This window comes from Rhinolophus sinicus, chromosome 8 (genome assembly GCF_057876585.1).
Source record: "Rhinolophus sinicus isolate RSI-liver-muscle chromosome 8, RSI-T2T, whole genome shotgun sequence".
NCBI classification, from domain to species: Eukaryota; Metazoa; Chordata; class Mammalia; order Chiroptera; family Rhinolophidae; genus Rhinolophus; species Rhinolophus sinicus.
The window spans coordinates 2,944,739-2,961,708 of NC_142508.1; the positions used below are offsets into that span (position 1 = coordinate 2,944,739).

Genomic DNA, 16,970 nt, shown 5'->3' on the forward strand with positions numbered 1-16,970 from the left:
GAGTCCCCTCTCACAGTGAATGAGGTGGGCCTGGGAAATCAGTAGGATTTTGCAGATGTGACCGTGCGTGACTTCCAGGATTAGGACCTGAAAGACATTGCAGCTCCAGCCTCCTCTCTCTTCACTGTGTGGGGGACCCAGCTGCCACGGCACAAGGACACTTAAGCAGCCCTGTGGTGAGGGTCACCTGCTGAAGGCTGAGGCCTCCCACCAACAGCCAGCACCATCTTACCAGTCATGTGAGGGACCAACCTTGGATGCCCCTCCAGCCCCAGTCAAGCCTTCAGATGAGTACAGGTCTCCCCTCTCAGGAGGCCTTGAGCCAGAACTCCCCAGCCGAGGCTGAGGCTCACCTGAATTCCTGGCCCATGAAACTGTGTGAGTTAACAAACGTTCACTGTGGTGTCAAAGGGAAACAGCGCCGGGCATTTGTTAAAGGTGGCGAGACAGGTTTTATTCAGACTACTGCATTAATGGGGATAGACTTCAGCATAAGTTGAGCTCAGCTCCAATCTGTGCAGAGAGTCTGGGTATTTTAAGGGAGGAATGAGAGGGGAGGGAGGTAACACCCAACTCATGGGGTTTTTGAGCATGAAGCGAGGCAATGCGTGTACCTGACACAGGGTCCGTGCCTGATCAGTTCCAGGGGGAGACTAGCATGTGGGACATTCTCTGTGAAATGAGTGCCACTGTGGGTGAGAACTGGGAGGTGTAGACCGGGTTGATGAAAGGCAGATACACCTCGTGAGAAGGCAGGACCACAGGCAAAGCAGTTAGGCAGCAGACAGGAAAGGAGAGATGGCCATAGAAGGGACCCGGAATGTTCCGTGCTGAAACTAAGCAAGCATTGAACCAGTGCCTGAAAGAGAAAGCCGTGGAAACAGAGGAAACTTCCGTGCATTTTGGTCCAGAACCTCAGCAGGAGAAACCAGGGAACTACTGTTCTAGCTGCTTCTAATTTCAACTTTCCTGCACCTTTATTTTACCTGAGTGATAGGCAACTTTTCTCGCAGCCATAAATAATATGCCAGAAGTGGAAGAATTAAGCTTCAAAGACAAAAGATTTGATTAATTTTTAAGATCCCCAAATGGGTTCATAAAAATGAAATGGCTCCGCACTACATTTAAATCAAAGTTAGATGTCCAAAGTAATGGAACTATGAAGGTAACTCAGGGCGCCTTTATGTTTGAGGCTCGTGGAGTTGAGCTTCGCCTCACCAGGCAAAAACCATGAAATTTGTCGTTAGCTGTTTTGGTCACTTTCTTAAAAACAAAAATGTCCAATTTCCTTGTGAAAAAGGGATCAACAGACATGTATGTATGTAAATGCAAATGCAACATCTGTATAGGTTGACATCACGTCACCGTGCTTCACGTGTGAAGTGGGGAGACTAACAGTGTGTACTCGGTAGTGCTGTTGTGAAGGTTCAAAACACGGCGGCCAGTACTACGCACGCGGTGACTGTTAGCAATGAGAACACGCCCACTAAGGCCTGGCAATCCTGCCTCCTAAATAATCTCCTTAGTCCAGCGGTCCTCAAAGTGGGGCCTGGGTCCCTGAGACCCTTTTAGGCTGTCCACAAGCCCAAGCTATTTCCTTTTACTTTTTAAATTTTTGTTTTTCAATTACCATTGATATTCAATATTATGTTTGTTTCAAGGTGTACAAGACAACCTAGGGGTTAGACATTTCTATACCTCACAACGTGATCACGCTGCTAAGCCTAGTACCCATCTGACACTGTGCGTAGTTACTACAATATTATTGACTGTATTTCCTGTGCTGTGCTTTATATTGCTGTAACTATGCTTTTAAGTTACAGTTGACACTCAATATTATTTTGTATTAGTTTCAAGTGTAAGCATGGTGATGAGACATTTATGTAATTTAGGAAGTGATCCCCAAACCGAAACTATTTTCATACTAATACTAAGACATCGTTTGCCTTTGTCGTTCTCATCGTCTCACAAACGTACAGCAGAGCTTTGCAGAAGCTCCATGCATGAGGCATTGCAATAAATTACATGCAGAAGCAGGTATAGGAATGCAACTGTCTGCTAATAATCCAGACATTAAAGAGATTTGTAATAATGTAAGACCATGTCACTTGTCACATTTTGTATTTTGTATTGTTTGGGAAAGCCGTTATTTTTCATAAAAACTAACATATAATGGGTTTGTTATTGTTCATTTTAAATCAACTGATAATGTATCATATACAGCCTTCATACCGAGATGGATGGATTGATTGATTGATTGATTGATATTTCATTCTTTTAGCAATTATTGCTTTCACCACCTTTCCATTCAGACATTTGTTTCCAATTGTTTGCTACTGCAAACCGTGCGGCAATAAACATGCTTTTGCATATGTACTTCCATCATTATGTTTTAAAGTTATTTATACCCTGCTTACTACTAAAAAGGATTTTAAAAAGCTAAAAATTATTTTCTAAGTGGAATCCAAATCTAAAAGATGCCAGTTGTGATTTTAGATACCACAGTGGGGGAAATCAAGCGACTGTCACAAAATCCATAAGTGAATTAAGCTGAAATGGTAATTTGGAGAGGGTGAAACAGATGGGGCTTCGTGATACGGGATCCAAAAGTTTCTGGAGACACTTCTGTTTGAAGTAGAAGACGCAGCACGTGCGTTCTTGGCAGCAGAAATTGAAAGCAAAGTGATGTTAAATTGATTTTTTGCCCCCAAACAATCATTCCCACCAAATCGTCCTTCATCATTCTATTTTTAAGTAGCCATACACGTCTCAGGTCAGTGGCTGCTGCTGAATGAAGGGCTTATTTATGTACGTTTCCCTTTTTACCTATGTATTTTCATACTTTTCCTGTCTTGTCATTCCTAATGTCCATACTCTCCTCCATGGTACAGGTTTTAGGAGAACTTGACAGTCCCCCACACGAGCCACTTTAGAACAAGGAACGGAGTCTGCTCTCGGAGATCAGTCTCCATGAAAAAAATCTCTCCGAAGATATGAAGAATAGACGCAGTCGGGTGTACAAAACAATATAATGGTTAGACACGTACACCCCTCGCAAGATGCCTAACTATTACATTGTTTTGTACACCTTGAGGATTTACGTAAGAAATACTAGTAAGGATGGTGACAAGCGTAAGGATGGTGGGGCAGGGGTGGCGGGAGGAAAAGTCTAGAGAAATTCAGTTAAGGACAAATAAGTTCTTTTATTATTACGCTTTTCCTTCAACCAAGTTAGCTCGTTAAGTCACTGGTTCTTTTTACCATCCCCCGCGGCTATTTGTCCCCAGTGGTCCTCAGGGCCCCTCCCTGCTCTGCGACTTGTTCAGCACGTTTCCAGTCACGCCATTTCTCATCCAGTCACTAATGCCTCCTGTTCGCGGAGACTTTCCTTCCGACAGGCTGTGGCCTTGAGGGTGGCACGTGTCCACCAGCACCGCAGCCGGCCGTGTCAGCGCTGTTCTTGTCGAAAGTCTAGGTCTTCGCTGGGGACAAAATATTCTGTGTTGGAATCTTAGTTTGTTCAACTGTGAAATAGATGTCACTAGACTGTGGCTCCCCTTCCTTGTCCCCCAATTCACGTAAGGCACTTGAGGGGACTTGAAAGAAAGGCTGTATCGGGGCGTCCCGGAGCGGGAGGCGCGCTGCCTCCTCCAGCCTGCAAGGGCGGGCAGGCAAATGCCAGGGTTCTGCACGCAGGTGGCTGTCTCACTGGCAGCCGCAAGTCTGTCACTGGGTAGCGTTTCCACCACAGAATTCATCCAACGCGCTACATCAGGGCCTTTTGAAAAACGTATTCCAGAGAGCAGCTGCCTACCAGCTTCCCTCACACCACCGGCCCTGTCTACAGGCCGAGGCAGTTTTCTAATGGTGTCTTAGGATCCCTGCACCTGCGGTGAAATGGAAATGCAGGTGGGTCAGGGGAGTTGGTCGTTCTTTTGAGACCGTGTTTGCAAAGAGCCTACCCTCTTTCAGTGAAATGAACTAGAAGCAAACCAGGAAGTGTGGGCATGGAAAAGAACTACTGTAAATCTCTAGAAGATTCCTGAGTCCGGGCTGCCACTGGCACCTGCTCGTGAAGTCATTCCTTAACACTGGGGACCAGGATCTTCGTTTCTTGCCAGCCCATAAAACCTGCAGCAGGAGCCAGCTGTGCTTCATGAGCTAACGGTGGAGGCAGCTGGGAGAGGGCAGCGCGAAACCAGCCTTACCAGTTTCGGTCAACTCTACAGGCATGGCAGCGGAGCTTTGTCCCCTAAATCGATACCCCACATACTTTTACTGCTCCTATGTCAGCTTTGGGAGAAGATTAACCAAATATTTAGGGAGAAAGAGAAGAAGGAGGTGCAGTGAGGACAAGGCTTCGTGAGGGAGCCTTCTGTGTTTGGCTGTCCGGTCTGCACTGACAGCTGCCGCCGTGTATATTCTCTTGGGGGCAGGAGCATGGATGATGCTAAAAATGCGGGTTCTCGGCCAGGCCTGGGTCAGAACCCCACTCTGCCTGCCTGGCCAGGCGACCTGCTCTCTCTGCCTCAGCCTCCTTATCTGTAAAATGGAGCCAGTAATCATACCGAGACTGACAGGCTTGCTGTGAAGGTGAAAGGGGGGGGGGGGGCCTGCAGTGAGGGCAGCATCACAGGCCCCTGCTCAAAGGGTCCCGGGGTCTGGGGCTGGACCTGACCAGTGCCCAGTCCCGGGGAATCCTGCTCCTGCTGTGGAACCCCATCTGAGAACTAGAGAAATCCAGAAGGCTTCGTGGAGGAGAACGGGGAAGGCAGTTAGATGGCTGGTGGGGAAGAAAGCAATTGCAAACAGGACTAACGTGAACAAGGAAAGGCTCAATAATGACTAAGTTTGTAAACGTGACAGGTTACAAAACATGTCTGTCATAAAAGGCAGGGTGTTATTATATGGGACCCCAGTGGAGCATTTCACCCCTTTTCTTGTGTCTCAGAGCAGGTCAGAGCCCTGGAGAGCAGAGGATAAAACCCCCAGACACCGACCCCCAGGGATGTCGAAGCATTTTATTATTACGGTTACATGGAAAACACAGCTCTGAAAGAACAGCACTTCTCCATAGATAACATGCATGTTGCACTAACATCTAATGTTATTAAAGTGTCAGGAGGAAAAACTTCTTTCTATTCTCTTAGGTTCTATGGCTGGCCTAAGATTAAACTGACATAAGACAGATTAGCAGGAGAAAAGCGTATAAATTTAATATTTTCACATGTACCCAGGAGTCTTCAGGAGGAAACTTAAGACCTGAAAAAGCTGTTAGACTCAAAAGCTCATGTGCATTTTTACACAAGGAATGACACATTGTGGGGCTGTGACGAGGTGCAGGGCTCGGGCTGGGGGCAGTAAGTTGTGGGGCGGTGACGAGGAAGCATGCTGGGGAACTAGTGAACGATCAGGGTTACTTCAGCAGGTTTTTGTGTCTGGGTCCTAACGCCCAGTCTCTGGTGACGAGACTGCTCTTCCTGGCGCGAGGAGGGCACCTTCTCCTGGGCAACTTCATGACCTGCTGCTTTCAGGTAGTCCTTTGCCTGGCCTTGGGCAGCTCTCCCCTGCGCACACTGGTCGGCTGAGGGGGGCTCTGCAGAACCCCGCAGGCCTGGCTCTGCGCGACAGTCTCCTCTCCAGCACTCTGTGTTGACACTGTCTCGGCTTCTCTAGACGTCCAACTCCATCGTCTCACGTTAGGGAGGCTCCGAAGTCTCCAGCTCCAGGTTGCAGCGGTGCTCATAGCCAGCTCTCTGGACAGCTGCCCCCCGCCTCAGCCTGCCTGCACCCTGGAAATGCTTCCCACAGCCCTCCTGACGCAATAGCAGGCACCTCAGGCTTCGTGCTTGCAGCAGCGTCCTGACTCCCCATGTGTGCCCACCCCTCTGGGCCCACCTGGCACTCACCCACAGTTTCTTCTGCTTGCCTGGGCACTGGCCAGCTCTGGCCCAGGCACCCGGGAACTCCCCGCCATGCAGCGGGCTAACCACATCTTCAGCGACGTCTGAAGCCCCCTTCCAAGTTGGTCCTTTGGGGTACCTCTTAGAGCTCTCTTTCCATCTCTACAGTTCCCTATCATTGCTTAATAATCCTTCGCATTACACTTGCCCCGCTTCACTTACTGTGTGGTTTCTGTCTCCTGGCTGCACCTGGATTGATACAGGCACTAATTATGTTCGTAAGTCTGTCTTGAACCTGGCATCATTGCCGAATCTCTCGTTAGTTCCAATAGCTTGTTGATTTTGTTGACGTTTCAACAGAGATGATTCTCTCACCTCCCATAGTGACAGTGTTGGTCTTCTTCCTATTCTGACAGCCCTTATCTCTGGCTCCTGTCTTGTTGTATTGGCCACGCCTCCAATGCTAAGCCCGGTGTAGGGGATGATGGACAGCTTGCATCCTTGTCATGTCTCTTTCTGAAAGAATGCATCTAAAATTTCTCGACCACCTATGAGAGCTGTTATAGATTCTTGGTACCAACTTAAAGAATTTAAGTAATTTTCTAATTTTCTTCCATCATAAATGGATTTAATTCTTTCACATGCTTTTTCTAAAGCTTTTGAGATCATAGGTTTTTCTCCTCTAGACTACTGTAGCTGTGTTGACAAGTATTCCCCTCATTGAGGGACAGGCAAGGGGTACAGGAAGCTGTGGAGGAGACTCTGGTTAGTATTTTAAAACATTGTCCTGTAATTCATAGCTGTAGAGTCTAGAAAGTGTTAAACTATTTCAAGAAGAAAGAGGTTCTGCTTTATTTAAGATCTGTGCTTGCTTTAAGATCTGATTCTTGAGTGTAAAATATCAGCTGGGAATAGTTTTTATTTCAAAACAGTCACTACTATAACAATATAGTATAATAGCTAGCACTTAAGATTATTTTTTTCAAATATTGGGCAACGGGGAAAATTTTTTGAATTAGAAAGTCTTAATTACAAAAGCAAGATGCACCTATTGCATAAAAATTACGGCAATTTTCAAGGTACGAAGTAAACATGGAAAGTCTCGAATCTCCTTTCTTCCCCGTTCCTGTTATGGAGGGGTGGCTTATGTAACATAGAGCTTGGGAAAACCTTTTTGACTATCCCAGTGTGACAATATTACCGGTCAATTTTCTGAAAACCAGATAGATATTATAGCTAAGAACCTATATTTGAAGTAAGAAAAGCTCCACATGGAATTCCTTTAAAATTTTTTTTCAGGTACTGTCATCTCTGTTGAATTCTTATTTTTTTACGACAACAATAGGTAGCACAGAGGAAGCTAGGAGAGAAGTTTGAGATTTCCTCCTCTTGAAAAAAGTCTTAAATAAGTCTTTCAGCCCCAGGGACCCCTGAAAGGCAGTAAGTTTTGTGGGGAAAAAGGGTGGTACCTTGCATTGTCAGGAGAAGTGATGGATAGAGCAGTGGGAGGAGCTGAGCAGGAGTAAATTTGGGGAAATTCAACAGCCCCCGAAGTCCTCTTGTATGACCCCTTCACAGTACGAGCTCAGTATTTTATCTGAAGTGTTATGATGTCCCTAAATTTTAGACAGACCTAAATTCTTATGTCATTGCAAAGAATAATTTACAAGTCAGTGATAAATGACTTAGGATTAGCTGTCTCTTTGGGTTTACCAACGCAGCTACAAACACGGCAACAAGATAGAAGCCAAGGTTTGTGAGGGAGTGTTCTGAACAGTATGAGCTCTATTATAAGCACTCTAATAAGGGTTCTTGTAGTAGCAGCACAGGTGACAGCCGTGGGCCTTTGCTCCAGAGCCTTTAATTAACGATGAAATGATAGCAGCTTCAAGCCAGAGGCAAGGGAAAGGGTTAGCACACATGCTATATTCTGCCATTGTTCTCCACTATCTACTTCCCTTCTCGTCATGTTCAAAAAAGGATAGAAATATACTTAGAAAGAAAGCCAGAAAGACAGGAGTGTGTTTAAAGGGCTTCCAAACTGCAGTGGACAAGCCACAGGATTCGTTTTAATTCCAGACTCACGTGTTCACTAACCAGCTGATTTTGGGCAAGTCAGACGGTCAGCTCTCTGAGCCTTGGTTTCTTCAACTTTAAAATTGAGTTAAGAATTCCTGACTAGGTCACCTAGTTGTCGTGAGACTTGAAAGAGATAATGTTTGAATACCAAAACGGTGGTAATACAGTGTATAAAATGCCACACACTCAAAGGGTAATATCACTAACTCTTGCTGACGCCTTTCTGAATAGTACATTTCTTAAACTTGCCTTAAATTGCTCACTTTGATCACACCATGTTTTCCACACCACGAATCCAATCATCACACAGACTACGTTAAAATTTTCATTTTTATCCTAACACAATGGGGAGCCATTGAACTATGTAAAGTAGCGGGGACATGATGACATTTGCATTTTGAAGAGATCGTCCTGACTGCAGTGCAGAGAAGAGATGGAAGAATGGGGGAACCTCAAAGTAGTCAAAGAAAGGGGCAGTAAGCAGTTGGGCCTTGGGAGGGTGGCAGCTGATGTTCTTCAAAGATGAGCTCAGTAGTAGCTCCCATCCCACATGTTCTGCACTGTTCGCTTGTCTGGTTCATTCTCTGCCCCCTTGAACCTGGATGGGCATACAGTGTGGTGGAAGGGACATTGTGTCAGTTATGGGCAAAAACTGTAACTGGCCTGGCAACTTCCACTTCCTGCCTTTTGGAATGCTTGCTCTTGGAACTCAGCTGCCACACTGTTAGTGCCCAAGTCCCATGGAGAGGCATGTGTAGGGACCCCCACTGACAGCCCCCAGCCATGTGACAGTGCCCTCTTAGACCAAGCCAGTCAGGTCTTCAGATGACCGTGGCCCATGCTGCTATCTGACTACAACTGCGTGAGCACCACTGAGCAAAACCGCCCAGCTGAGCCCAGTCCACCCACAGGCCATGAGAGGTAATAACTGTATTAGTTTCCAAGGGCTGCCGTCAGTGACAACCTGGGCGGCTTAAACCACAGAAACTTATTGTCTTATGGTTCTGGGGACTAGGCGTCTGAAACCAAGATGTTGGCAGGGCTGGTTTCTTCTGAGGGCTGTGAGAGGGCTTGTGCTGGGCTTGCAGACGGCCGTCTTCTCCACCCTGCAGATCATCGTCCCTCTACGCACATCTCTGGGTCCAAGTTCCCCCTTTTTAACAGGACGGAAATCCTCCCCTTCTCTTACCTTTCCATTTAGGACCCCCATTGTCAAGGGTCTATGAAGGATTTAGTCTCCTCCTAAAATGTCCACCAAATTTTTATTTCCGACTAATATTTCAGACAAAAATTAGTTTACTTCATGGAGCTAGCAAAGGAGTTTGGGGAAAAAATCCTAGAAGCAGTCACCTGGACCAATAGTTCTCAAAGTATGGGCTCTGAACAGAAGCATCGGTACTACCTGGCAACTTGTTACAGATGCAAAGTCTCAGACCCACCCAAACCTCTTGGAACAAGCCCTCTGGTGACACTAATGTATACTCCAGTTTGCGAGCCCTTGGCCTGCGCCAGCTGTGTTGCACAGCAGGATGGGGTTAAAGGCCACAGAGCCCTCTGTTTTCCAATTCTGACTTCTTCCCATCCAGCCGCGAGTATTTGTGTTGTGCTGTATGTTTCTGCTAGAGCAGAAAGGTCTCAACACAGAGTTGTTTTTTGGTTTGCTTCTGGACACTTTTACACTCTTAAAAATTACTAAGAGCCCCCAAGGAGATTTGTCGATGTAGGTTGTGTTTATCAATATTTACCATATTAGAAATGAAAATTGAGAAAATTTTGAAACATTTCTTTATCAATTCACTTTAAAAGAACAATAATAGGCCCCATTGTATGTTAATTTAAATAACACATTTGTATGAAAAGTAATTATATTTTCCAAAACAAAACAAAAAACATTGAGAAGCGGGGCATTGTTCTTTGGTTTTATAAATCTCTTTACTATCTGACTTAATAGAAGACAGATGGATTCTCATGTCTGCATTCAATCTAGTGCAGTATGATGTTTTGGGTTGAATTATAGGAGAAAACGTGGCCTCACACAGATACATAGTTGGACAGAGGTCACCAGGATCCCAGGGGTCCTCTGACCACTCACTGGGAACCTCTGTGCTAAGCAGGGAACTCTTAGTAAAGACGGGACCATGGTGGGGAATGAAAAGATTTACTGAGAACTTTGTGTTCACATGAAATAACTACTCAGAATGCAGTCATTTTCATGACACTACAATTAGAAGTTGGAAAATTCTGTACTAGCCAGTTCTTCCCCATTTCCTGCACAGCAGAAAAGTGTAACTTAAACATCTTGAATAATAAAATGAAGGGGCTCAATTTCTCATTTAAAATGCAGTTGGTGATATTTAATGGAGAGAGAAACTAATTGCCTCTGAATATTAAAAATATGAATAAATAAATATACTTTCAATCTGTAAATTGGTAGGTAAGACATTCAGACACACAAATAGTGTCATTCACATTTTAAACATTTGTTTTTAAAATACATGAATTGAGCCATAAACGTAATAAAATTACAGGACTAAACAGGACTGTCATGTTCAAATAGGGCGACTTCTTTAGCAGATAAGGAAATCACCTCAGCAAGGTTCAAATATGTGACCAATTTAATCTACAAATTAGTTGAAACTCTGCTTATTTAAAAATGGTTGGCTTCATGAAAATCATTTTGTTGCATAAGGGCTGAGGTAGACAGAGCCAAAAGGGAAAATCCTAAGTGAGAGAGTTTTAGGAGGTTAATTTTGAGCTCAGCAATAATAGCTAATAGTTAGTGGTGCCAGTAATCTTACACACAGCATATGATTCCATTTAGACAAGAACCTAATTCGTATAGGTCTTCGTCAGTTTGGGCTGTTATAACAAAGTACCACACACTGGGTGGCTTTGACGGTTCTGGAAGCTGGAGGTCCAAGGTCAGGGTGCCCTCTCCCGGATTGTGGGTGGCGGTCTTCTGGCTGTATCCTCACCTGGTAGAAAGAGCAAAGGAGCGCTCGGTCCCCTGCTTAGGGGCACGAATCCCACTCATGAGGGGTCCACCCTCATGACTTAATTAACTCCCAAAGGCGTTAATATTCCATCATATTGGGGGTTAGGACTTCAACATATGAATGTGTTGGGGGAGGGGCACAAACATTCAGTGCATAGCAATTCATAGATACATTTATTCTATTTTACAGATTATCAGAGTAAATTTAAATAAGTTAAAGCAATCTCCTCACGGTCACACAGCCTAAAAGGGAGCAAGCCTTGTCCCGCTGATTTTCCAAATCCTTACTCTGGACACACTGCACTGCCTTTCCACAAAGTGTTTGTTTAGTTTCATCTTTTTAAAGTTGTATAACTCACTTAACTTTTCTGGACGTCAGTTTTTGCTTCTGTAAAGTGAGAAGGTAGGTAGACCCATCTCTAAAAAAGTGAATGATTTTATGAACTCCTGAAGTGAGCCTCTTTGTTTCTGTGGATTGCATTTGTCAGTTTATAGATGAGATAATGTTGTGTGTCATTCCTGCCACCACGACAAACAAGGATGAATATTTACTTCTAGCTACACTTCCATTATTAAATTGTCGGTGTAAGTCAGAGTTGCAAAGCCTCCATGGACTATATCAAATGTCACAGTGTTTTGAAAACAGAATCTGGAAGTATCACAAAGTCTGGATTTCTAGCTTTATGGGAAAAATGGAAAGATCTTGTTCCATATTCTGAAATGGAAATAATTACCCAGAGGTGAATAGCAGGGGTCAAAGAGGGTCCCTTTCTTCCCTCCCTCCTTCCTTCTTTTTTTCCTTCCTCCCTCCCTTAATCTACTACTTACTCACTCATTTTGAGGATTTTTACTAGTATGTTAGGAAAGTAGAAAGTAGAAAGCAGTGAATTATACACTTACATAATTAATTTCCCAACCTGGATCACTTTGGTCTCTATCCTGCATTGTCTTTCCCCGAACATTGCACCCTCTCTTAGAAAGAATACTGTCTGTTATAGCAGGTGTGGAATTGATTGTGCAGACTGCCAGGTACATTGGCCAGAAAAGGCTAGGACTCAAGCGGAACTAAGTCATCTCTCAGAAGCAGAGTGAATGGAAATCCAACCAGTTCCGGGGCTTGATCATGGAGATCAGAACTCACTTCTATTTGAGAAAACACTGGTCTGTAAGGCTCGGTTAGCTGTGCAGTGAGTTCACTAACCCCTCACTAAACAGAGCCTCTCCCTCCCACTCTCTGCGAACTCTCCTGTTACTGTGTTGGAGGGTGTGGCCCAATTGGCATCAGATGCTGCCATCATTATTTTTACAAAGTGATTTCTTCATGGGCAAATGCCTTTATTAATTTTCTGCTCGGGGAGTATCTGAAGGGACCGGGTTCTGAAAGGAGTGTGTGATCTTTGACCACAGAGAAGGAGGCCTCCTGGCCACTTCTTCACCCTCTGGAGGGGCAAAGGAGCACCTTTTGGGTACCTGGGGTCATAAAAGCCAACTCTGCCTGTGTAATGATTGTGAGTGAAGCCAGTCACGGCTGAAAATAGACAAATACCTGTAAGTCAGCTTGGCCGAAGGCTGACCTGGATGCAACCATGAAATGAAAGTACCCGATCCACATCTGTCATCCAAAGGGACATTTGTGCCCTTTCTCTGGGACCCAGATAACGAGGTTCAGATTTCAGTACTGGCTCATATTGACCTAGACTTTTAATCCACCTGGGTTAAATTTGCTACAAGATTTTAGAACCCTGTTACCTTGTTTTAAGCATCCCCACTCCCACCCAAGCCCTGAGAAGTGTGTTGAGCAGGTAGGTCATCTCATATTGCCAAAGAGAAAATTAAAGTGTGGAAAGTGGTACGTGGGGCGGCCGGCTAGCTCAGTTGGTTAGAGCACGATGCTCGTAACACCAGGGTTGCCAGTTCGATTCTTGCATGGGCCACTGTGAGCTGCGCCCTCCACAACTAGATTGAAACAACTTCTTGACTTGGAGCTGATGGGTCCTGGAAAAACACACTTAAAATAAATAAAAATTTTACACAAAACAAAACAAAGTGGGACATAATTAGCCCAAGGTCACACAACTAGCTACGGGGAAATCCAGATTAGAGAATCCAAGCTCTGAACCCTTTTCCCAAGGAATGGCAAATTGTCACACACTGTGTGTTCACCATCATCATCTATTAACAAGTGTAACGTATGACCAGTCTCTGAGCAGTTTCCCTTTTATATCCAGTCTGAGCCTGTTTTGAATGAAACAAAGAACAAATTCAAGATGGCCTCGACTTACTGAATTAATAGGATAACTGCCTAACGTACATTAGAAATACTTGCTGTTTTCCTCACTTAATAGATCCCCTTTCTTCCTTATGACTAGAAAACTAAAAAAGTCCTCAGTCAGGCCCACTTCCCCGTGTTGCCTGCTGTGCGCTGTGCCCGCCTCCTGCTCTGCGGTGGGGATATGGCAGAGGGCCACGAATCCTTCTTCCTAGTGCGAGTGCAAATCAACACTAAATGAATAACCAGAATAAATACGGACCGAGATGGATGCATTTGAAAAGGTCCTCTGACAGAAAAAGACGGGGGCTTATTTTAGCCAGGGGGGATTGGGTGTACTTTCTTCAGAAAAGAAGGTAATGAAGAGGTCATCCAGGTAAAGACCTGGAGGATGAAAAGGAGACAGCCAGGTGTTTGGACAGGCCACTTGTGTCAGTCAGCTTGGGCTGCCGTACCGCAGACCAGGAGGCTTCCACAGCAGACATTTACTTTCTCACGGGTGCGGAGTCTGGGAAGTGGGAGATCAAGGTGCCAGCTGATTGGTTTCAGGTGACAGCTCACTTCCTGGCTTTCAGAAGTGTGCATTCTTGCTGAATCCTCACATGGTGGGGACAAAGTGAGCTCTCTGGTGTCTCTTCTTGTAAGGACACTAACCCTACTGGATCTGGGTCCACCCTGTGACCTCGTTTAACCTTGGTTACCTCCCAAAGGCCCTGTCTCCAGGTGCAGTCACATTGGAGGTGTGGGACCTAATTCAGGCCAGTTTCCTGTGAGCTTTCTGTGCCTCAGGGCTTTCCCCAAATAGTGTAATTCGCATGAAGCCTACATAAAAAGAATCCAGTAGAAGAGAAAGTCAGTGTTCTTTAGCTTTTGCTGATTGGTTGATTTCCTTTGAGTTTATACTGATACAAATGCCAAGCAGTTTTTTTTTTTAGTTTGTTTTAGTCCAACTAAGCAATTTAATATTGAAACAAGGAAGAGATTGTCGCTTGCACATGCAAGTTTTTTTTTTTCTACTGAGGTAAAATGTGGTGATATTATTTATTCATTATACGTACCCTCACCTTTTCCAAAAGGGACTGGAGCCTACTCCAAAATGAACTGGAGAATTCTTTGGCTGAAATTCAAAATTCTCTTATTGTAGAAAAAGCTAAGGCAGGTTGGAATTTGTTTTCTTGCGGTTATTTGTTTTTGCTATATTTGTCCTAATTTTTTCAATTTTACCTTCCTAAGACTCTACGTCATCTTTTAATAGAGTTAATGCAAGAAAAATCTGAGGCTGTGTAGTGTTTATTTACACTCAGACATATAGACATTAGTTCTTTAAAAGCAGTTGTTGGCTGGTGGTATCAGTTTACTTTTTAGTGGAGCTCCCAGGTAAGCGTGATGCCATTTACATACGTACCTTAAATAAAAGAAAGTATTAAGAAGCTCATATAGGATATTTAACAGATTGGCTATTTTCTTACCTTCTTCAGTTCTAATAATCATTTAGGTAAGTTTTCATGATCCTGTTGGAAAGACCTATTTAGAGGTAGGCCTTGAAATGGTTTTATTGGGCTGGCCCGGTGGCTCAGGTGGTTGGAGCACTGTGCTCCTAACGCCGAGGTCACCAGTTCGATTCCCACATGGGCCAGTGAGCTCCGCCCTCGACAGTTAAGACTATGAACAACCAAAGAGCTGGGCTGCCATGAGCAGCTGGAGGTTTGAGCTGCCGTGGGCTGCGGAGTGCTGGAGTGGGCTGCTGTGTGCTGCGATGAGCAGCCAGTGGCCAGTGTGAGTGGTGAGCAGCTGGTGAGAGCTGCCATGAGCTGGCGACTGACTGCCTGGGTGGGGGGTGGGGGGGTGGGGGGCGCAAGGCTCATAACACCAGCACGGGCCAGGGAGCTGTGTCCTACAACTAGACTGAGAAACAACGGCTTGAACCAGAGGGGGTGGGGGAGGCAGAAGAAAGGGGGGAGGGAAAGGAAATGGTTTTATTCAATCCTGTAAATTTAAATAGAGAAAACTGGCCAGAAGTTTCTAAAAATATAGCTAACTACAATTTTAGTAGTTCTACTCTAACCAAAGCTTTCCTTCTTTCCTCTTGAAAACTGTTCACTGTTCTGTCACACCACTTCCCTTACTGGTAACCCAGTAAGCTAACATCCATCTTTCTGAGTCAAAGATAATCTTAATAAATATTGCCTCATTCGAAGAATCACCTTCTCTAATCAGCCCCTCACCTTCTGTTACGGGCTACGTTGTGTCACCTCTAGTACTTCAGAATGTGACTGTATTTTGAGGTAGGGTCTTTAAATAGGAATTAGGTTAAAATGAGGTCATATGGGTGGGTCCTATTCCAATAAGACTGGCGTCCTTATAGAGAGATTAGGACCCAGACACACCGAGGAAAGACCAGGTGAGGACACAGCAAGAAGGCAGCTATCCACGAGTCAAGGAGAAAGACTTTTGAAGAAACATACCCAACAGACACCTTGACCGCAGAGTTCTGGCCCCAGAATTGTGAGAAAATAAATTTCTGTTGTTTACACTGCGCTGTCTGTGGTACTTTGTTACTGCAGCCCCAGCACACTATTATAACTTCTTAGGTGCTCTATTTATCCTCACTCCATGGAAGTGGGTGACTGATAAGAGGTGAGTAGGGGAAGATGTTATACGCATATGCCATCCTCTGCTCAAAGCTGGTCTCACAGACGGGGCAGCAGTCTGACATGTACTGAGAGCTGCTTTTCAAGCACTGGGAGTGGGTTCTGCTCAGCCATCTGTCCTCTCTTGCGCAGTCCCCGGGAGATTGTTGGAAAACATTTTTGAAATCTGTAGATGGTAACATCTGTAGCTGTTAGTTTCTTTGGTGGAGCTGATAATAAATACCTTCTCAGCTTGATTTTCAGTCCTCCCTTCCCCTGGATCTTATTCTATCTTCTTCTGACATATAAATACTTTATGATCACTAGGAAAATTTTGGAAATCCAGGATCACTACTGTTTTGCTGTATTTTCTCCTAGCCTCTTAAGTAATATGTTTTTATAACACTTTCATCAATTAAAAATCTGAAACAATATTTTAACTCCTCAATGTTTTTATATTTATTTTTTGCTTTTTCTTTATCTAATGTGGTATTGGGCCATTTTATTAAAACTTGTAAACATTCTATTATATGAAAGTACACATTTAAACTTTCCTAGTTCAAAGTAAACTTTGTCTCAGTATTAAATAAATGTATACAAAATACATTTACTTAAAATGAATATAACGTTGCAAAATTGCAGCATTCCTTTACACTTGCAACAATCACATAATCCATCTGGATACAAACTTGGGAACTTTCCTAGCGTGCTGCTGTTCTCAGGGTTTTGTTGTTGATTTTGATGATGACGTTGACCAGGGAGGAAAGGGTGGCTGGTGACTGTTTCTGTGTCTCTCTTCATTTATCTGTCCTTTCGTGCTATCTTATTTCTCTTTCATCCTTTTTTCTTCCTACTACATTTGTTGCCTCAGTCTTGGCTGATTCTTTCTCTTCACCGCCCTAGAAAGGGAATATTTCTCACTGAGGTGAGAAGTCTAATGCCAACAGGAAATGACACACAGACCATGATAGCAAGAGGCCCAAGAGAGGACAAGCCTGGGATATAGTCAGGGGAAGGCAGGAAAGAAAGAACATCTGGGCACTTGTAGGACCAATAATGACCAAAGATTAGTGTCATGCAAAGGCACAGCGAAT

General features: G+C 44.4%; 1 long non-coding RNA gene across 2 annotated transcripts in view; it reads left to right on the plus strand.

Moving 5' to 3' along the window:
* LOC148757356 (uncharacterized) overlaps positions 1 to 16,970 on the plus strand; it is a 95,893-nt gene that overhangs the window by 62,971 nt on the left and 15,952 nt on the right. The window lies entirely within an intron of this gene.